General features: G+C 43.7%; 2 protein-coding genes across 4 annotated transcripts in view; both read right to left on the reverse strand.

Annotated features, from left to right (window-relative positions):
- The window catches only part of LOC137517694 (melanocortin receptor 5-like), a 306,932-nt gene that overhangs the window by 259,351 nt on the left and 24,480 nt on the right, over positions 1 to 23,101 (reverse strand). The window lies entirely within an intron of this gene.
- The window catches only part of LOC137517693 (melanocortin receptor 5-like), a 63,565-nt gene that overhangs the window by 15,973 nt on the left and 24,491 nt on the right, over positions 1 to 23,101 (reverse strand). The window contains exon 2 of one of the 3 annotated variants that reach the window (XM_068234695.1): positions 6,451 to 6,551. The exons of 1 other annotated variant lie outside the window; for it this stretch is intronic. The gene's annotated coding sequence lies outside the window, so the exon portion shown is untranslated. Of the gene's footprint in view, positions 1 to 1,510; positions 1,676 to 6,450; positions 6,552 to 23,101 lie in introns of those variants that run through there. One more of the 3 variants, XM_068234697.1, reaches the window with a different exon arrangement.

Genomic DNA, 23,101 nt, shown 5'->3' on the forward strand with positions numbered 1-23,101 from the left:
CGCCGGACAGTGGAGGAATATACCTCAGAGTTCCGCCGGTTGGGCGGCCGACACCGACTGGAATGATTCAGCACTAAAATATCAGTTCCGGAAGGGATTATCTGCATACATTAAGGACGAGTTATCCCGAGCTGACCCACCTACTACCTTGGAATTGCTTATCACTGCAGCCATTCAAATAGATCGACGTTTTCGGGAATGCCAGTTGGAGAGAACCAGTGAACGGAATCCAGGTTCCAATTGGATACCCCTGGCACCTGCCAGCCCTTCCCCTCCGGTGACGGTTCAAGATCAATCTGAGCCAATGCAAATTGGCGTACTCCGTCCTCATTTGTCCCCTGAAGAGAGGCAGAGAAGACGCCGGGAAAACCTCTGCTTTTACTGTGGCGCTGCAGGCCATTTCCTGGATGATTGTCCGAACCGTGTGTCTGGTAGGAAAAGACAAAGCTCATGGAATCAACCTGCATATAATTTACAGATCATTAGACCCTCTACTAACCATTTCTCTATTCCTATTTCTTTCCAGCTACCCGAAGGAAGTCTCGAGGTGTCAGCTATAATTGATTCAGGTGCATGTAGTTGTTTCATGGACATCGCATTCGCCAACCTCCATCGAATACCAATACAACACAAACAAAATCCTCTTCTGATCCATCTAGCAGACGGAAGTGAGGTCAGCTCTGGTCCTGTTATTTGGGAAACGTTACCCCTGGCTGCCACTATCCAAGGACTGCATAAAGAACAGTTAAAACTTGACCTTCTCACATCACCACTCCACCCTGTCATCCTGGGATTACCATGGCTTCAGGCACATAACCCTGCAATTAATTGGATATCTGGCACTGTCTCTTTTCCTTCAACTTATTGTGACAAGAGCTGTATTACGGCACCACTTGAAACTACAGGGGATCTGTTATGTATAACTGCCCTACAGAAGGCCATACCTGAACACTATCATGCTTACCTGGATGTCTTTGATAAAAAGAAGGCAGATACCTTACCTCCTCACCGGCCATACGATTGCCCAATTGATTTTCTTCCTGGATCTGCAATTCCATTCAGTCGGATGTTTCCTCTATCAGAACCGGAACAGGAAGTGCTGAGGGAGTATATCGAAGAGAATGTAAGGAAAGGATTTATTCGACCTTCTAAATCGTCTGCCGGTGCTGGAATCTTTTTCGTACAAAAGAAAGATGGAACCCTAAGACCTTGCATTGATTACAGAGAACTAAACAAAATTACCATCAAAAATAGATATCCTTTGCCACTCATGCCGGAATTGTTTCAGAAACTACGAGACGCTACGATCTTTACAAAACTGGACCTCAGAGGCGCCTATAATCTGGTAAGAATAAGAGAAGGGGATGAGTGGAAGACCGCCTTCAGATCACGATACGGGCATTACGAATACCTAGTTATGCCCTTTGGACTTTGTAATGCACCAGCCACATTTCAACACTTTATTAATGATGTGCTAAGAGAATTTATTGACCATTTTTTGGTAGTTTACCTGGACGACATCTTGATTTTTTCTACATCAATAGAAGAGCACCGGAAACAAGTTTGTCAGGTTCTGGAACGCCTGAGGCTCTTTAAATTATACGCCAAGGCTGAGAAATGCGAATTCGAGCAACACACCATCCAATTTCTAGGACTCATCATCTCTACTGAAGGATTCGCCATGGATCCCCAAAAGATCCAAGCTATTCTTGAGTGGCCAGCTCCTGTGAACAAGAAAGCAGTACAGAGATTTATAGGTTTTGCAAACTTTTATAGGAAGTTTATAAAAAAAAATTCTGCCATTATCCTACCCATCACGAGGCTAACCCGACAACAAGTTCCGTTTAAATGGACTACGGAAGCACAATGCGCCTTTGAAAAATTGAAGGAACAGTTCACGTCCGCCTCTATTCTCAGACATCCTGATCCAGCACTACCGTATACTCTGGAGGTGGACGCTTCAGACTCAGCAGTGGGTGCAGTTCTGTCTCAGAGGTCAGGTGAGAAGGCTATCCTGTACCCTATAGCATTTTTCTCTAAAAAGTTAACGGATGCAGAGAAGAATTACGACGTGGGAGACAGGGAATTATTGGCTATTAAATACGCTCTGGAGGAGTGGAGATATCTACTGGAAGGGGCTTCTCAAGACATCTTGATTTATACAGACCATAGAAATCTTGAATACCTAAAAACAGCAAAGAGGCTTAATCCAAGACAAGCAAGATGGGCACTTTTTTTTCAAGATTTTCATTCCACATCACGTATCGACCAGGCTCAAAGAACACCAAGCCAGATGCGCTTTCACGGATGTTCCCAGAGGAAGAAGTACCAAAGAAGATGGACACTGTGCTTTCCAAGCAGAACTTTTTGTTGATCCAACCTGATTTAGTGGAAAGACTTCGTAGAGATGACTCAACCCCCCCAGTGAAGATTAAGTCACAATTGACGTTGAAAGATGATTTATGGTTTTTTAGGAATAAAGTTTTTGTGCCAGAAAAGTTTCGACCGGAGATATTCAAGTTATTTCATGATCACCAACTTACAGGTCATTTTGGGAGTGCTAAGACTTATGAACTAGTCCAACGTGCTTTCTGGTGGCCTGCCTTGAGGAAGGACTGTGAAAGGTACGTCAAGTCCTGTCAAGTCTGTAACCGGAGTAAAGGTTCCAACTTGAAGCCATGGGGATTGCTGGATCCACTACCGATTCCTCCTAGACCATGGCACTCGATTTCGATGGACTTTATCGTAGAATTACCAAACTCGGATGGTGTCAATACTATCTTTGTAGTGGTGGACCGATTAACGAAGATGGCACACTTTATTTCCTTGAAGGGGTTACCTTCGGCCAGGACCACCGCTATGGTGTTCATCAAGGAGATTGTACGACTCCATGGCATTCCTAATAACATCGTGTCAGATAGGGGAACGCAGTTTACGTCACAGTTCTGGAAAGCTTTATGTCAGTTGCTCAATATTCATTTGTACTTTTCATCAGCTTATCATCCACAATCAAATGGACAGACAGAGCGTACCAATCAGACACTGGAACAGTATCTTAGATGTTTCACCTCAGGCGCACAGGACAACTGGTCCCAACTGTTACCATCTGCAGAGTTCGCTTACAATAACTCCCTACATGCTTCCACAAAACAGACTCCATTCTTCGCCAATTATGAATATAATCCCTCATTTCTGCCAGATGTTATAGAAGAATCTCCTGTCCCTGCTGCTGAGGAATTGGCCAACCGGCTAGCACAGAATAACCAACTTCTTCAGCAATCCATGGCTCAAGCTCAAGAGGATTTTAAGAGAAAGACTGATCGTCATAGGAGGGGGGATTTGGACCTGAAAGTTGGGGATCAGGTATATCTATCAACAAAGAATCTGAAGCTTACATGTCCATCCAAGAAGTTAGGTCCCAAATTTATTGGGCCTTTTGAAATCAAGAGAAGGATTGGACAAGCATCTTATGAATTGGAACTTCCTAGTAATCTCAGAATACATCCTGTATTTCATGTCTCTTTATTGAAACCAGTTGTGCCGGACCTGTTTCCTGGACAGAATCCGTTACCACCTCCTCCAGATATTGTAGACAATGAAGAGGAGTATGAAGTTGAAAGCATTCTGGATTCCAGATGGAGGGGTAACCAGTTACAATATCTAATCAAGTGGAAGAATTATGGAACCGAAAGTAACACGTGGGAACCAGCTTCCTTTGTTCATGCACCTGTACTGGTGAGAAGGTTTCATCGAAGATTTCCACGTAAGCCAGCTCCAAGAGGCATCCGGGGGCTGCCCGTAAGGGGGGGGGCATTGTCACGGTCAGTTACCTGTCCAGGTAAGGCGGCTGGCACACACGGATGCTGGCGGTCGTCCTGGGGGGTCTCGGCGGGCTGCTTCTCGAGGTGGTTTGTCGGCACTCACCAGTGCGCGTTGCGTGGTTCGGCGGAAACATTGGCGCTGCAAGATGCTGGTGTGAATGCTGGGCACGCGCGCGCAAGGACGGCTGTTTTATGCATATTGTTTGTTCCGCGTGTGTGCGCGTGCGCGGGTGCGCGCGTGTGGTTTGCGCATGCGCGCGGTCGCGTTTGCGCATGCGCGCGTGACGTGTCGCGCCGTGCGTGCGTGACGCACTACGTGGCGTGCGCATTGCGCGGTGCGTGCCAAGAGGCCTATTTAAGCCTGGAGAGCCCTAGCAGCGGTGCTGTAGTATTGCAGCTAGTTGGTTCCTGTGACCTGACACTCTGTGTGCCTGTTCTGACCCTGCTCCATGCTGACCTTGGCTCGTCTGACTTCCCCCTCTGGCTTTGACCTATGCTATGTACGACTACCCGCTCTGTTGCCGAACCCTGCTTGTCTGAAAATCCACTCTGTTGCCGAACCCTGCCTGTCTGACTACCTGCTCCGTTACCGAACCCGGCCTGTCCAAGGATCCGCCCTTGTGTCTCATTCCTATAGAACCTGCGTGTCAAGATCACCTGCAAGTCTACTGGTGGACGGGTTATTGCACTACCAGACCTGTCCTGCGGGAGTCTCCAGTTCCTGTCTGCTCCAGCTACTGGTCCTGCGAGCACTCCTGCCCCGTGTTAACAGGAGGACCCTGTCCCCAAACAAGGGCCTCTGGTTGATAAGTCGCAGGGGTTGCTGCCCTCAGCAAATCGGTCTCCTCCGTTACAGGTACGTGACACTAGCCCTGCTGAAGCATTGAAGCATGCTGCAGGTAAGCCCAGTGTGGCAGTATCCACCCTTGCTGCATTTTGTGCAAGTGCTTTCTCATCTTTATATTTGCATAAGCAGTAATCAGGTAGGAAGTGCGAAGGGAATGAATATCCAGATTTATACAAGGCCTGATAAATGAAGACATCGCCAAAGATTTTCAAGTATCCCCACGTGGTGACATCATCATAATAAAATTTAGCAAACCTGAACTCAGATTGCTTAGAAATGTTCTGTTATTCTCATAATCAGAGAAGCTGAGAGATAAATTAGTGATTAGTGGCAGTGTAACTGCAGCTGCAGGCAGCATCCTCTATAAGTTACTTTTTTATAATAAACGACTCCTTAATAAATCCAGGCCAATTCCATAGTGGCCTGTATTTATTAGAAAAAAATCTTATCTCTGTGGGTGCATCTATATGGTACTGACATTACATTTGTCATATCAGTATGACAGATGAGGGTTGCCATTTTATTTAACATAGCAACACATTTTTTTATTTTATTGAAATACAAAAATCCAGTTTGGACATACTGAATAGCTTGTGACATCCTGATTAGAGATACTTGGATATGCAATAGTAAATCAGGAAATGCTTTGAGATGCAGAAGTAAATTAGCTTACCTTACAGTGATCCTTAAGCCTAAACAAAAAAAATCAGTTTTACTTACCTGGAGCTTCTACTGCAGCTGTCCCATGTCCTCGCAGTCACGATCGGATCCTCCTGTCCCCCGCTGCCAGTAACTTTCTTTTTCAGCCAACAGGCTTACTGCACCTGCACAGGCCTGGCCAGGCGCAGGACGCTATTGCAGAACGCATACAAGGCTACGCGTGGCCAGGCCTGTCGGCGAAGTGAAAGTAGCTGGCGGTGGGGGACAGGAGGATCCGATCATGACTGAGAGGGCATGTGACAGCTGCATGGGGTCGGGGCTGGTAGAAGCCCCAGGTGTGTAAAACTGATTTTTTTATCTTAGGCTTAAGTGTCTCTTTAAGAGTGCAAAAATAACAAATTTAAAAATATCACATTTTTTAATGTGATAATTTTAATTGTTTTATGAAAAATATATGCATATACATGCTAATTTTTAGTTTTATGGTTTGATGCCTAAAGCACATTTCAAAAAAGTTGGGAAAGGCCCACAAAAAGTTGATCAAGTTGTGATTGGCTCACAGTGATCACAGGGTCCTGACCGATTCCAGGAGCTCTGCTTTCACATCGACGGCAGGGTGAGTGGGCTGCAGTGGCATCCTGACAGGGCTAACTGGTCCCAAACTGGGCATAGATTTCAATTAGCATGATCCGGAAGTGGTTAATATTACAGAACTAAGCTAATAGCTATCAGGGACAACAAAAAGATGATATGCATACTCAGAGCTCACTCCAACCTGAATTAAATGAAAATGCCTTCTGATTTAAGAAGACAAACTTCTGTTTTGCATTGCATAACACCAAATAAATATTTGCCTTGCTTTTGGAAGCAGGTTTGTAATCAGAAACCACAAAAAAAGGCCAAAATTCAAAGAGTCCGATAAAAAATGAGTGCATCAGATTTTTTTTTCACACCTGCATTGGTCAAAGACAGGTCATTGCTGGTTTGGCAATAGGTATATAAGTGGGTATAATTATTTTTGTACAGCACAAACCACAATTTTTCAGAAGTTCAGTGATATAATGAAGCGCAGTAGACAACTTTTTCGAAGAACATTTGTAATAACTGAAAGTTATGCCTTACACATTCTTCCTTTACGATAATCCATTGCCGCAGATGTTCTTAGGCCAGCTCTCTGCGGTCCTCCACCTCCTCACACCACTTGCATCGTTACCAACATATGTCTGTAAAACCAGAGGGAAAAGTGTATAGATAATGCCAGAATTTAAAATCTTACAGTAGCTCACAAAGATTAGTGTACAGCCATTTTCACCTCGCATAAATATTCATGAAACATTCACTTGCATGTTTTCATGAAGATAAGTAAATGCATATAAGTCATTAGGTTATGGGAAAATGTGCAAAGGAAACATGTCACGAATAATCAATGTAATAAAAATAATATTTTCTAAAGAATCAGTGTTGTCCAAATTGCAACTCCACCTCATTAAAAAAAAACGGGCATATATATATATATATATATATATATATATATATATATATATATATATATATATATATAAATTATACTGTATTTCTCTGTGTGACCATATGCATTTCACATTTTGCCTGCCAGCCATCATCTGGGGAAGCAGTGCTTGCCATTATGCCCTGGAGGTCCTGTGCCATAATATGACAATTTAGGGGCAACCACTTTTACTTTTTTTATTTTTAGTTTTCACGCCTCAAACTGGTTGCCTCATGGAGAAAGAAGGCAGTGATGGAAGGTGGTGGTGGAAAAAGAAGATGATGGTCAAAGAGTGGGTGTAGACTGTGCAGTCTTTGGCTCCTGCGCCACCATTATTGAGTTAGTGTTTGTCTTGTGGATGAGAAGACTGCAGGTAAATAATTGCAATCCATTCCACACCTGCTAAAACCATTCCAGTGCAATCACACAAAAGAACATCCTACAAAATCTGACCCTCTTTACCTACTGGACTGATACCAGTGTACCTGCAATGCCACAGAACAAACAAGTGAAGACAGTGCCCAGACTGCATTTGTGGTTCATGTAAACAAAGATATGTAGATGAATTAGCAGTCAGCACCAGCAGACTGTGTAGAAATAAGTTAATGCATGCACCAAGCAGAAACAGCAGTGTAGGAGCCATTGTAACGATTGTGGAACTTTCTCCATGATCAGCGCACAACGCGTGCGCTGACACGGCGGAAATCCTCCACAGGCGTGTAATTGCAGGCACCCAGCAAAAGGTGCTACGCACCTGTAGAGGGAAATTCCTGTCGGCAGATGGCGCTGGGGAGTGCAGAGGAACCAATCCTCTGTACCTCCACAAATGCCAGACAGGAATTGTACGAAGCGCAGAACGCAATCACAAGAGAGGCGATTGCGAATGAGAACGAGCAAAGGGACAGGTTGTATATGTGTGCGCCAATCCAGTCGCCACCCCGCGACCGCGCACACACAACAGCAGATATGAAATAGGAAAGCGATCGCGAGAGGTGCGATCGCCAGACATGACACAAGACAGATCAGAACAGAATACGAGGTTAGCAAAGGCACAGCAAATAATACAATGAGAAGATGCGGAGAATAACTAATGCTAGCTAACCGCGAACACCGCACTCATTCGCAACAGTGCACGCGGTTATGCGCGGTCTCCACGTGATAAGCACAATAGAGACAAGCATGCCTAACTAACCATCGACAGACAAACATGAAACAGAGGACGCGAACGCTTGCTTAACGGTTACCTCACCAAGCCTCCAGCAAGCGGTCGTAGCAGACAAGACAGACACACGAAAACAGGGACAAACGAGAGATAGGATCCACAGTACTAGCGAAAAGTGGCCAGCGCGATCCAGGTACAGAGTAGCAGAACAGAAGGATCCACAGCGCTAGCGAAAAGTGGCTGGCGAGATCCCAGGAGACAGAACAGAAGGATCCACAGCGCTAGCGAAAAGTGGCTAGCGCGATCCAGAGAGGCAGAACAAAAGAGATAGCTGGTAGCAACCGCTGCACCAGCTATGCTCCAAGAACAGAGATCAGAACGACTTCCTATCGACCACCGCTGGGACAGGACAATCGCAACAGACTAAACAAAACAGATAAACAATCCTAACTGCACTAGGGAAATCTGCCTAGCACAGTTTCCAGGAATTACTCTAAGCTGATCTTCAAACAGAGAGTCAGGCTGACACCCCACCAGGAGTGTTACATAAGACGAAATCCTTATGAACAGCCAAGCATTGTGGGAAAGACATAGTACTTATAGTACACGCCTCCAATGAATGTGGCCAGGCAATTTGCATGCCAACGTATGCAAATTCCTCTGCAAGCACAAGCTGCAAAACTGACAGAAGCTCTTCTTTCCAGAGTCCTGCAGCATGCAAACCTACACAATGGTCAAAAGGCTGCCTGCCTGCACAGGCAGCTGAGCAAATCATCACAGTACCCCCCCCCCCTCCAGGGTCGAATTCCAGACGACCCTCAAAACTGCTATTAGCAACAGACTCAAACTGAAGACTCATGAAGGTCGGGGCAGCCCGACAAGGTCCAATTCCAGAGTCAGTCCACCCGAAACCGACCTCATCGGAAACAGAAGCCGCCGAAACATGCCCATCAGTACTACCAGTCTCAGTATAACACTCATCAGGACTGTGAACGCCAGAGAAGAAGCCATCGACACCCTCCAGACAATACCCACCACCTTTCAAGGAGCGTCCGAAAATACCAAACCTGCCACAATACCTGTTGGAAGTGTCCCTTACAACACAAAAGCCACCGTTGATCTTATCCAGGGTACCAAGCAAAATTTCTCCCGGAATCTCCCAGAACCTTTTGAAGCTCCACAGAGATCCCAAGAGGGCAGAACAACCACCAGGCTCACATGGAGAATTACCATGAACCCCCATGGAACCAATGACAATTCTGGATTCAGAATTACGAGGACATCCATCAAGATCAAGACTTTCAGGGACCACTTCTGGGCATGCAAGCAGGCAGGCCATATCAGAGCATGTCTCCACCGAGGAAGCATCTGAGTACGCTGGTAACCGAGGCACACTTGGGCTTTCTGGGTCACAGAGCACACTGGGGTACACCAGCACAGGAGAAACCTCAGGACATGTCGGGGAACTGCTAACCTCAGAGTCCGGCACGACAAGACCAAAACCAGTACCGGACAGAGAATCACCATGAGTGGAGGTCACAGGCACTGGACTTTCAAAAGAAGACTCGGATACAAATTCCGAAATTTCTGTGACAATATTATCATCATTGACTACATATGAGTGAAGCTCCATCAGAGCTGAAAAGGTAGCCAGCAAGGCAGCAATGCCTACGGAAGAGGGTAACACCTCAGAAGGACTTGGGGGGCAGGAGACATCTCCTACAAGTTCTGCTACCTTTGGGAGGAACTCGGAGGCCTCCAGGACATCAAACAAGACCTCAGGAACATCATTTTTCAAGTTTTCTAAGAAGGATTCTGTACTATCCATGTTACAGGGCAAAACTGGAACTTTATTTTGAGAACAGGGCAGATGTCCCAGGGAAGGTTCCACCATAAACTGAGACTGAATTTCATCATCATGAGTGGAACGTACAGGAATATTCACTGGACCACACACTGACTCCCTAACTTTAATCTCGCTGCACCCAGAATTCTGCGTAGCAGTCAAACTAGCTTGCAACTCCAAAACTGCAGAAAGACAGGTAAAAATAGCAGCAATACCTAGACGAGCCTCTAGGGGCAAGGCAGGAGATATTGTACAAGGCAATATTGACTCATCCAGAGTACAGGGTGGAGAGTCAGAACTTTCTTCAAAGCAAGAAAGGGACTCCCAAATGTCAGTGTGATTGGACATCGTTTTGTTATTCATGGTACAGGGCAGGCTCAGAGAAAGCGTCGCTGAATAAGGCAAAGAAGGTTCAGCATCAGATTCGCAAAACCGAAGCGCTGTCTCACTCTTAGATTTGGCTAACAATGTCGAATCCGAGGAATCAGAACGCAAAACCTGCGAATCAAAATTCACTTTAGGTTGTGAAACTGATGCTTCCATAGCGCAAACCTCCGCGATCTGCGGAGCAGACTGCAAGGCATCTAGGACCGAAACACTGGAGCAACTGTCTCCAGGCAACGGGCCCTTACAGGTGAGAACAGGGTGAGACAGGGAATCATTTGCAGAAGAAATAGCGACATCAACAGGATAAACTTTATTAGGCATATTAATTTTACTTTTGACGCTGCACAGTCGAGAAACTTTCCCCATAGCAGGGTCACAGATGGAAGATCTCAAAGATCTGTTTCTAAATGACAAAGGATCCCACACATCCTTGAGGAAACCGGCAGACTCATGCCGATCACAATCTGCAGGAACATCCGAGAAACAGGCATCAGATCGCACAGATTCAAACTGCACACTGTCAGGAGAGAATCCTTCAGGATTCGCACAGGAATCAACCACAGCGGCATACTCATTCATTTCAGATTGCACAAAGTCAAGACTCTCATGCTTTACCCCAGAAAGGCAGGAACAATCATCTGACAACGATGTCTCTTTATTGGAATCAATTGGTTGGTGTGTGTGCAACTCATCCAAAATCGTTTGCCATACATAGATCACCAGATCCACATCATCCTTGTCACATTCATCGGAATCAATCAGAAGGTACATAGAATCGAGACAATCATTCAAGACATCCTCGCTTTTTGCGATGTAAAAATCGCAAAAGGCTTTCCAATCAAAATCGAATTCCTCCAGCAAGGCCCCAACATCCCAGGAAGCAAATGGGGGTTCAAACAGGCCAGTATCCAAATTTTCTCCATATGGGTGGAGTTCAGGAACAAGAACAGATTTTTTAACTGCTTTAATATAGTGTGCGATCCTACCTATAGCAGGATCCACATAAGCTTTGGATTGGGGCAAAAAACCTGGAGACTGAGCAACATCATCATACACATCATTAGGGAGTGTTTTATTCTGATGCTTGCGTTTTTTAGTTTTTCTCTTTTTAGCCACTTTGCATGTCTGCTGTTTAAAACCTGAAGTGGCAACAGACACATTGAACTGATTGTCATACTGAAAAGTTTTGCATGAAAGGGAAAGATCAGCTGACCTATCAGCAGCTACACACTCAATCAGAGCAGGTGGTAAGCCAGGCAGTTTAAACCAGTGAGAGAAAATCACTGCAAGAAACTGATACAGATTATTATTCCAAGAATTGGTTTTTAGCACATCATATGCCCAGGTAAACAAATCGTCTTTTAAGAGCACATAGGAAAACAGAAGAGCCGACGTGGATGGATCAGGAATCTGAAAGGTGGGATTCTGGCAAAACCTCACACATTCAGAAAGAAATTCCGCCTTGGTCTCTGAATTTAGCCTTTTAAAGCTCTTAAAGACACAGGACCCAAACTCGACAAAATCATACAAATCAGAAATTCCGTCTACACTGGGGTTTTGGGTTGGGCTGTTCATACTGTAACGATTGTGGAACTTTCTCCGTGATCAGCGCACAACGCGTGCGTTGACACGGCGGAAATCCTCCACAAGCGTGTAATAGCAGGCACCCAGCAAAAGGTGCTACGCACCTGCAGAGGGAAATTCCTGTCGGCAGATGGCGCTGGGGAGTGCAGAGGAACCAATCCTCTGTACCTCCACAAATGCCAGACAGGAATTGTACGAAGCACAGAACGCAATCGCAAGAGAGGCGATTGCGAATTAGAATGAGCAAAGGGACAGGTTGTATGTGTGTGCGCCAATCCAGTCGCCACCCCGCGACCGCGCACACACAACAGCAGATATGAAATAGGAACGCGATCGCGAGAGGTGCGATCGCCAGACGTGACACAAGGCAGATCAGAACAGAATACGAGGGTAGCAAAGGCACAGCAAATAATACAATGAGAAGATGCGGAAAATAACAAACGCTAGCTAACCGCGAACACCGCACTCATTCGCAACAGTGCACGCGGTTATGCGCGGTCTCCACGTGATAAGCACAATAGAGACAAGCACGCCTAACTAACCATCGACAGACAAACATGAAACAGAGGACGCGAACGCTTGCTTAACGGTTACCTCACCGAGCCTCCAGCAAGCGGTCGTAGCAGACAAGACAGACACACGAAAACAGGGACAAACGAGAGAAAGGATCCACAGCACTAGCGAAAAGTGGCCAGCGCGATCCAGGTACAGAGTAGCAGAACAGAAGGATCCACAGCACTAGCGAAAAGTGGCTAGCGCGATCCCAGGAGACAGAACAGAAGGATCCTCAGCGCTAGCGAAAAGTGGCTAGTGCGATCCAGAGAGGCAGAACAAGAGAGATAGCTGGTAGCAACCGCTGCACCAGCTATGCTCCAAGAACAGAGATCAGAACGACTTCCTATCGACCACCGCTGGGACAGGACAATCGCAACAGACAAACAAAACAGATAAACAATCCTAACTGCACTAGGGAAATCTGCCTAGCACAGTTTCCAGGAATTACTCTAAGCTGATCTTCAAACAGAGAGTCAGGCTGACACCCCACCAGGAGTGTTACATAGGACGAAATCCTTATGAACAGCCAAGCATTGTGGGAAAGACATAGTACTTATAGTACACGCCTCCAATGAATGTGGCCAGGCAATTTGCATGACAACGTATGTAAATTCCTCTGCAAGCACAAGCTGCAAAACTGTCAGAAGCTCTTCTTTCCAGAGTCCTGCAGCATGCAAACCTACACAATGGTCAAAAAGCTGCCTGCCTGCACAGGCAGCTGAGCAAATCATCACAGCCATACATCTAGCAATTCTGATTCAATTGACAAAGTGATCAACTTTATTAAGGAATACATTTCAGTATGGTTGATCGACAATCTATCGACTAGTGACTCACACACTACAAGCGATATCCTATGTGATTCACCTTCACATTCGATCTAACTGATGTTGTGTCTCCATGCCACAAATTCAAAAATTAATTGAGTGGATTGAATGGCATGTGAACAGTAGCCGATTCCTGTGCAATTAACCAATATCTTGCATCCTGCTCGATCGACTAAGCTCCTCGATTGGGAATTCTGAAACACACTCGATACCCTCTCAATTCTATAAAATGATCTAATCGAATGGTCCAGCCAAATCGGTAGATGTATGGCCACCTTAACCACTTGAGGACCCACCCTTTACCCCCCCTTAAGGACCAGCGCTGTTTTAGCTGATCTGTGCTGGGTGGGCTCTACAGCCCCCAGCACAGATCAGAGTGCAGGCAGAGCGACCAGATCGCCCCCCTTTTTTCCCCACTAGGGGGATGATGTGCTGGGGGGGTCTGATCGCTCCTGCCTGCCGGGTGTTGCGGGGGGGGCACCTCAAAGCCCCCCTCCACGGTGAAATCCCCCCCTCCCTCTCCTACCTGGCCCCCCCTGGTGAACCGGGCTGCACAGGACGCTATCCGTCCTGTGCAGCCAGTGACAGGCTGTCCCCTGTCACATGGCGGCGATCCCCGGCCGCTGATTGGCCGGGGATCACCGATCTGCCTTACGGCGCTGCTGCACAGCAGCGCCGTACAATGTAAACAAAGCAGATTATTTCCATCGGCGGCCCGCAGGCTATTCACGGAGCCCCCCGCCGTGAATTGACAGGAAGCAGCCGCTCGCTCGAGCGGCTGCTTCCTGATTAATCAGCCTGCAGCTGGCGACGCAATACTGCGTCGCTGGTCCTGCAGCTGCCACTTTGCCGACGCACGGTATAAGCGTGCGGTCGGCAAGTGGTTAAGTATTAGGCAGGGATATGCAATCCAGCAATGTGGAACACCAGTGGCGTGCTACTAAGAAGTCTGGGGCCTGTTTCTGCATGTGAATATCAAAGTTTTCAGATGCCTATGATTGGTTTGACAGTTTAAAACTCTTATACAAGACTAGTAGACCCAAGCCCGTTTTAAAACAGGCTCTAGGTCTATCTTTTAACAGTGCGCATGCACATGCACGTGCTGCACATGCACACCCGCTTCTTGTGCGCGCTCACCCATCTGCCCGCACACACGCCGGCCCGGCTCACTGGCCCTGTCCTGTCTCAACGGCTGTCTGAGTCCGTGCTGCGCACATGCGCAGTAGCAAAAAGCATGGACCCAGCTACACAGAGACAGGCACACAGGGACACAGGGTTTTATTATGGAGGATGGTATTCTAAGCATTGGAGACTTGCATTACATTTTCAGAATGTGTGTGACAGCTGTGACTGGGCTGTCTTATCAAATGTGTTATCTGCCTTGTAACTCTGATTTGTAGTGGGTTTTCAACAGACTTCCATTAAACTTGTGTGGCAACTGCGATTGGGCTATTGCATAGGCGTCTGTTTTACATGCTCAATTTTAAACAAACATGAATACCTTGCTATTGATAGAGTGCTTGTTGACATCTATCATCAACTATAGGATTTCAATATATCGACTTGTTTGTTATTCTAACTAGCAGTGAAAAAACCTTGAGATCTCCTATATGAACAGCCATCGCTAATGCGCATAATATAATATATGATTTGTGATTGAGTTTAAGATTTTTTTATATGGGCCGTTGGACACACCTTAAATGTTGGGGGTTTCCTTAAGCCCATTTACTGTATGTGGCTGCAGTGAATACTGTTTACTAATATTAGTCTGTGATTGGATAGATCAATTTAGGATTAGGTATTGCATGTGTATGTACTATGGTATGGTCATACTAATTTTTCTGCAAACTTGACTTTTCAACCTTGTGAATTCCAGGAATTCTCTGACCTTCTAAAGAAAAAATGTTTTTAATAACTTTTGCCTATATTGATAAAGTTTACATATTTTTATATTTACTGTGTCCTGGTCAGTGATGATCGTAATCAGCTAATTATGATAATGCAACATTTCATGTACATTTTCACAAATATGCCTATACGTAATTACAAATTGTTAATCCAATTGATTTTGTATAATCATTCGTAATTTCGCATTCATCTTTGTGTAATTTCATGCCAACTTTGGCGGTGAATAGCAAAGCCCCAATACATGCTGTTGTCACCAAAATTGCTACATATGTTAAGAGGAATGGTGGGTACAAGTCAAAAAGAATATTTCAAAAAGACCTTCGAATTTTTCAAGAACAGAGTTTAGAAACTATTTTTCTTTGCATTTTTAAAATCGATTTTCTCAAAAACTACAAGGTCTTTTTGAAAAATTATTTTTTTGACTTGTATCCACTTTTCTTCTTATCATAGCAATTCTGGTAGCAACATCAAGTATGGGGGCGTTTCTATTAACTGCTAAAGTCGGCACAAAATTATGCGAACATTACGCAAAAAATTATGCAAAGTTACATAGTTACATAGTTATTTTGGTTGAAAAAAGACATATGTCCATCGAGTTCAACCAGTATAAAGTACAATTATTGTGATTAATTACAATTATATATGATATTAACTATGATTTTCCCCAAAATTTTGCATTACAATTACGATGTGTAATTGTGAATTACGAGGAATATTTATTCATAGGTGTAATTTCTACTATCACTAGTTTTGGTTGCTTACCTTGTTTCCCTTATTTATTGGGCCTCGGGCCTTTTGTTCTTATTGTCCCTTACCCAGTGCTTTGATTTCCCTTTTCCGTATACTGATAATAAAATAAACCATTGCATCTAATGTTCTAATCCTAAATAGTATTTTCTTGGAATCCCCTCGTCTTATTTTGTACTTAAAGGTTAAAATCTATATTCAGCGTTGAGACTGTCTCAGGTGCATGAGGGTAGTTTTTCATTTTAAACTTATCTCCCATACAGACAAACCTTGTATAATTGAACTTGTTACCTGTTCCCTGTACTCATATGTGTCTTAGTCACACAGAGTTTTGCAAATGTTTGCAAAAATCTCAAGTTATAAGTGCTGAAAAGTTTCAGAAGACAAAAAATGACTGCCAAAGACAAAACTTAGCAGAAAAATCGAATTGAATAAGGTGAGGCAGGGTTTCTTGGCACACGCTGTGCACCGTGTTGTGCCTGAGTTCGACACAACTATAGCAGTAATGCTATAGTCCACCGCCCACGCAGGGGTAATTTGAGGATTCAGTGATTGCCTGACTCTGAATTACTTCTCCCTCTGAGTTGCTATGACTCGCAGGGGGAATAGTAATTAATGCTGGCTGGAATTTCATTGGCTGCATTGTGAGCCACTATTCGGTTCACCCTGCACCAAAGTGACCAGGTCGCAAAGTGATATGTATGCGAATTAGGACCAAGGAAAACTAATTCATGGGGTAAATTAGTAAGGAGTATCATTTGTGAGTTGAGACAGATAAGGAGATATAAATCATGAGTTAGTTAGTAAGGTAAAATAATTTATGAGACAAGTTTTGCAGATCACCCAGTACCATTAACTAACTGTCACGGATCAGATAATAAAACTGCTCTGCCACAAAAGGGATTAATCCACCATAGTGGTTTCACAGACAAAGTCTTGCAGCCCAGAAAGGACAGTATGTAAATGTAGTCTTGCAAGCATAATCAGAAACCAGAAGTCATGTCTGAAAAGCAGAAAAAAGAATATGGATGCTTCAAATTAAAGCAATTGTGGACCTTAAAACAAATGAGAAGGAATGAGTAGTTTCCCAGTACATCTAGAAATGACCAGTAGCATAATGTATGCACCACCATTCACAAGGAGCATCAAAGCACAGCCGATGACAGGTGGACCAGGTTTCCTGCAATTGTTTGTAAGTGAAGCACTTGCCCGTATATGAAGTCCATTGACATGCTTAACATGAGATCTTGCCCCTTTGTACTTTTTAAACATTATTTGTTTCAATTATGTTTTGTTGTTCCTTTAGAATACCTGAATGACAAATGTACCTATCATCTTTATACAAGTTGAAAGAGAACTCCAGCCAAGTTGGAGTAAAGAAGATTTAGAAACTTAATACATTCTTGGTTGTAGAGTTCTCATAAATATTGAAAATTTCTGCTCCCAAGGACAGGTGACAGGGATATAATTCTTCAGTGTTCTATTCCAAACTTAAGAAAATGCCCATAGTACCACCTTTCAGATAAAACAGATTGAACTTGATTGTTATTGTCATGGGTGTTGAGTCAAATGTAATACTCATCTCAGTCACTTGGTTTGATTGTGTTAGAACCAAGTAATGTTGTTCTTTGTTGAAAATGTATTGAGTTCAGCACAGTCTCCAACCAGTAAACCCCCAATTCTCTCAAAAGAATTGCACACCACAACTGCCTGCCACAGAGCCCCTGCCACACAACGCAAAAATCGCTGCAGAGCATCCACTGTGCAAAGCCTGAGCTATCCCCCATCACCACCCAAAGCCTGAGTGCACACACTAAGCTGCCACCCACACCAAGCCGTTGTCCAGGGTCCATGCATACCTACAACCTTCAGTTAGTGTACAGGATTTCTGGCAGATCAGCCACTGAAAGAGCAGTGGCTGCTTGCTAAGGATGGGCTCACACAAAAAAGGTGCCCAGCCCTCTCCTGTCAGTTTTTGACAGTTGGCATCAGTTTTGCATGAGTTTTCTATGGCTTGGTTCACAAATAAATCTGTAGATTACCGGTCCAGTCCTGACTCCTGTCCTGTCAGTTTTGCATCCGTTTTACATGAGTTTTCTATGAATTGGTTCACACATAAAAGGTGTACATTTCCAGTCCAGTCTTGTCCATTCCTCTCCGGTCAATTTTGTATCAGTTCTCTATTGGTGTGTTCATACATAAAAGGTGTACAATTCCAATCCTGGCAGGTAAAACTGATAGAATTCACTTGAGCTAAAACTGATAGAAAACTGAGGCAAAACTAATAGGTCAGGAGTGGAATGGACTGGAAATGTACAAATTTATGTATGAGCCAAGCCTAACTGTGCAGTTTAACTGTCAACTGGCCGTAGTGTGTCCACACCATGCATAATGATAACTGGCTTTTAGTTATATAGTTACAAGTAATCCCTTAATTCTTTTTAAAGGGCCACTATCGCGAAAGTAGGCAGTTAAAATCTGACAGAACTGACAGGTTTTGAGCCAGTCCATCTCCTCATAGGGGATTCTCAGGGTTTTCTTTGTTTTCAATAACATTTCCGAAACAGCAGTTTAACTATCAAAATAGTAAGATACCAGCCAGCCCCCCTACTCACTTGCACACGATTTTACAGTTAGACTTTGCAACTGTTGTTCAGGAAATGCTGTTGAAAATAAAGAAAACCCTGATAATCCCCCATGAAGAGATGGACTGGCCCACAACCTGTTGGTTCCATCAGATTTTAACTGCCTTCTTTTTTCGCGATAGTTGTCCTTTAAAAAATCCCACCCCCTCCCACCATCACAGGGCCTGTGCCAGAGAAGTAGCCGCCACCTCCCTTCTCCTTCACCCCAGCTGCGTGGGAGGCAACTTGCTGTGGTTTGGTCTTTGCATGACATAGATTGCATAGCATGGATGGACTGCATTTACGCTGTGCATTACAACAGTCTATTAGTATATAAGTTGATCCAGACCCACCAAAAAAAAACCAGGGAAGACAAGGGGAATCCACCAATGCTTTGATCTCATGGTAAATACAGTATCTCACAAAAGTACACCTCTCACATTTTTATAAATACTTTTATAATATAAATCTTTTCGTGGGACAACACTGAAGATATGGTACTTTGACACAATGTAAAGTAGTCAGTGTACAACTTAAGATTGCTGTACCATCAAAATAACTCAACACACTGTCCTAAGTGAAGAATATAAAAATTCTGCCCAGTTAGACATTTTCCCTCCCAGGGGTCCCGTTCCTTGTTAGTGTTACAAGGTCTAAGGTGTGAATGGAGTGCAGGTGTGTTCAATTTGGTTTTATCACTCTCACACTCTCTCCTACTGGTCACTGGAAATTCAACATGGCATCTCATAGCAGAGAACTCTCTGAGGATTAAAAAAAAAGAATTACTTCTCTACATAAAGATAGCCTAGAATATGAAAAGATTGCCAACACCCTAAAACTGATCTGCAGCATGATAACCAAGAAAATGCAGTGGTTTAACAGGACATGTCCTACTCAAAATAGGCCTCACTATGGTCAACTAAAGATGTTGCGTGCACGTGCTCAGCACCAAGCATGTGTGGAGGAAACATGGTGAGGAGTACAAAGACAAATGTGTCTTGCCTACAAACAAGTATGGTGATGTGAGTGTCATGGTTTGGGGCTGCATGAGTGCCTCTGGCAATGGGAAGCTACAGTTCAACCATGAGTGCCAACATTTACTGAGTCTGTGACATACTGAAGCAGAGCATGATCCCCACCCTTTGGAAACTGGGCCACAGGGCAGTATTCCAACATGATAACCACCGCAAACCCACCTCCAAAATGACCACTGCCTTGCTAAAGAAACTGAGAGTAAAGGTTTTGGACTGCCCAAGCATGTTTCTGGACCTAAACCCTATTGAGCAGCATGTATGGGCATCCTCAAAGCAAAGGTAAAAGAGTGCAAGGTCTCTAACATCCACCAGCTTCATCTCGGAGTGGAAGAGAGGATTCCAATAGAAATCTTTGAAGCTCTACTAAACTCTATGGCCAAGAGAGTTGGAAAATAAGGGTGGGCATACAAAATAACAACACTTTGGGCACAAATTTTATATTATTAATTTAGGGATGTACTCCCTTTTTGTTGCCAGCGATTAAGCCATTAACAGCTGTGTGTTGAGTTGTTTTGTTGGGACTACAAATTTACACTGTTATAGAAGCTGTACTCTGACTACTTTACATTGTATCAAAATCATGATTCATACGAGCTTTGTGGGGGTTACAGTACAACATTTTGTGGCTGTAAAGCGATCCCTGGCCAAAGTGTTGCCAGTTCTGAGGGGTTTCCAGGGGGTCTGTACGCACTGCCCCATATTACCATATTCCAATCCCTTGTTCATTTCACATCTGATCGACAAGTGTTATACGTTGTATAATACTTTATACGTTATACGTTGTATGAGGTCATTATATTTTTTGTCTCTCTCTTTTTTTGTCTTGCACTGAATTTAATATAGAGGCCGCGCATATAAGCTTTGTGAGCTGACCATATCATTTGTTCACCGACGTCAGGAGTGGAATTTATATCAAAGAAGTTTTGAATTGATTTTGAATATGTGGAAATAAGATTGGGATCTGTTAAGATCGCTTGATTCATTTTCCAGGTTTTAGGTCTAGGTGGGTTTAGGGTGTCTTTAATAACCATATGTATAGGGGCATGATCTGACCAGGTAATGCAATATATGGATGTGGTTATCACTTCCTGCAGTAGGAATCTATCTGTCAGAAAGTAGTCTATTCGGGAGTGTGACTTGTGCACAATAGAGAAATGTGTATACTCTTTATCAGTGGTATGCGATACTCGCCAGGGATCGAAAAGATCATTCCATCTTAAGGTTTTCTCTAAGAGTGGTAAAAGGGATTTCCTGCTGGAGAAGGAGTCTATATTTGAAGCGCATGCATTGAAGTCGCCTCCTAGTATGAGGTGGCCAGATTTGATTTTGTTTACCTTTGTCATCAATTTCTGGAGGAAATGGCGTAGTGCTATATTGGGGGCATATAAGGCCACAATGGTTAGTGGATGGTTGTTAACCACTTTACCCCCGCCCGTACGAATTTCTCCGTCCCTTTTTCCATCCTTTAACCCCCAGGGACGGAGAAATCCGTACTTTCCGCGTTCCCGCCGCTGCCCGCGCTCCCGCTCGCTCTAGCGTGCATTCCCGCGGGTAAACACGCCGCCGGCCACTCGCCCGGAGATCAATGAACGGGAAAATCCTTTCCCGTTCGTTGATCTAAGCCCTGCAATGATCCGCTGCTTTTCCGCTAAGCAGCGCGATCATTGTGGAAAAAAAAAAACTTACCCAGTCACCTACTACTTCCTCCAAGCGTCTGAAAGGACGCTTGGAGGTCGCATTAAACAAAAAGTTAAACAAACAAAAAGTTAGCCATCTTGTGGCCAAATAGTAAAACTACACCCTAAACATTTTTCACATACAAATGAATTAGTTAGACACAAAAAATTAACTCATTACCTCCCACACTCCCCATTTTTTTTTATGTAATATAAAAAAAATAAAAAATTTACAATTAAAAAAAATACATAAATAGTTACCTTAGGGACTGAACTTTTTAAATATTTATGTCAGGAGGGTACAACACTGTTACTTTATAAACTATGGGCTTGTAAATTAGGGAGAGACGCAAAACTGAAAAAAATGCACCTTTATTTCCAAATAAAATATTGGCGCCAAACATTGTGATAGGGACATAATTTAAACGGTTTTATAACCGGAACAAAAGGGCAAATACATTTCATGGGTTTTAATTACAGTAGCATGCATTATTTAAAAACTATAATGGCCGAAAACTGAAAAATAATTAATTTTTTCCCACATGTTTTCCTATTTTCCTATTAAAACACATTTAGAATAAAATAATTCTTGGCATAATGTCCCACCTAAAGAAAGCCTAATTGGTGGCGGAAAAAACAAGATATAGTTCATTTCATTGTGATAAGTAATGATAAAGTTATAGACAAATAAATGGAAGGAGCGCTGAAAGGTGAAAATTGCTCTGGTGGTCAGGGGGTAAAACCCCTCAGTGGTGAAGTGGTTAATGTGACCTACAAAAATTACGAAGCTACCTCCGTTGTCTATTTCTATAGAGGTAGTTGTTACTTTGAGATTTTTGTGGAATGCTAATAGGACTCCTCTTTTCCTTTTGGTAAAGGTGCTGTGGTAAATCAGGGGAAAGTTAGGGTTTGTGCAGTACTTTGTGTCACTATTTAATAAATGTGTCTCTTGCACTAAGAGAATGTCAGATCGTTTGGAGCGGGCATCCGACCAGAGAAGTTTTCTTTTAAAGGGGGAGTTTAAACCTCGAGCGTTGAATGAAGTTAGTTTAATAGTATTAACTGGGTTAGCCATAGACAATAATTAGTGTGTAGAGATTCACTTTGCAAATCACCCTTATAGAGTATATAGATAAGTACAGTAGTGCATTAATAGTTACATTCTTGAGGATGGGAGAGTGAGTCATACATGAACAAAAACTTAACAATAACCACATAAACATAAAACAAAACAAACTAAGTAGTGTGGAATATGAGTCCACGATTCTACACTTCATCTTGGGGTGTAGTGCAATAGCGTATATTGCAAGGAAGATAATGTTCCCTATATCAGGAATGGGTGTCATCAAAATGGCCGTGCTCGGTGGTGAATATGCGTGGTATACAGATCTATTGCTGTTTTAAGTAGGAGATGGAGTTGTGAAATTTAGCGATAAGTCACTTGCTGGTTTCGGGGATACGGATTTGCAGTTTCTTAAGGAGAGCTGTACCTTCTGTGTGAAAGATAATCACATGTTGTTTATTGCGGTAGGAAAATATAAGTTTAGTTGGGAATCCCCACTTGTATGGTATTTGTGCATCTCTCAGAGCTTTGGATAATGGTTGCAGACTTCTCCGCTGCTGTAGTGTGGCCTGGGAGAGGTCGTTGAACAGCTGGATCTTAGAGTAGGGTTCTGGGAGTTGGTCAGGTTTCCTGAGAGCTGCTAAAAGTTAATCTTTGGTTTGAAAGAAGAGGAATCTAGCTATTACATCCCTGGGAATATGATCCGGGAGATGAGAGGGTTTTGGCAGGCGATGTACTCTGTCGATTGTCAGTTCTATAGGTGACACATCAGGCAGTACAGTCTTAGCAAATTTTGTGACATAGCCTCTTAACTCCCCAGTGGTAACTGATTCTGGTATGCCTCTCAGTTTTA

Source organism: Hyperolius riggenbachi, chromosome 5 (assembly GCF_040937935.1).
Source record: "Hyperolius riggenbachi isolate aHypRig1 chromosome 5, aHypRig1.pri, whole genome shotgun sequence".
Classification (NCBI taxonomy): domain Eukaryota; kingdom Metazoa; phylum Chordata; class Amphibia; order Anura; family Hyperoliidae; genus Hyperolius; species Hyperolius riggenbachi.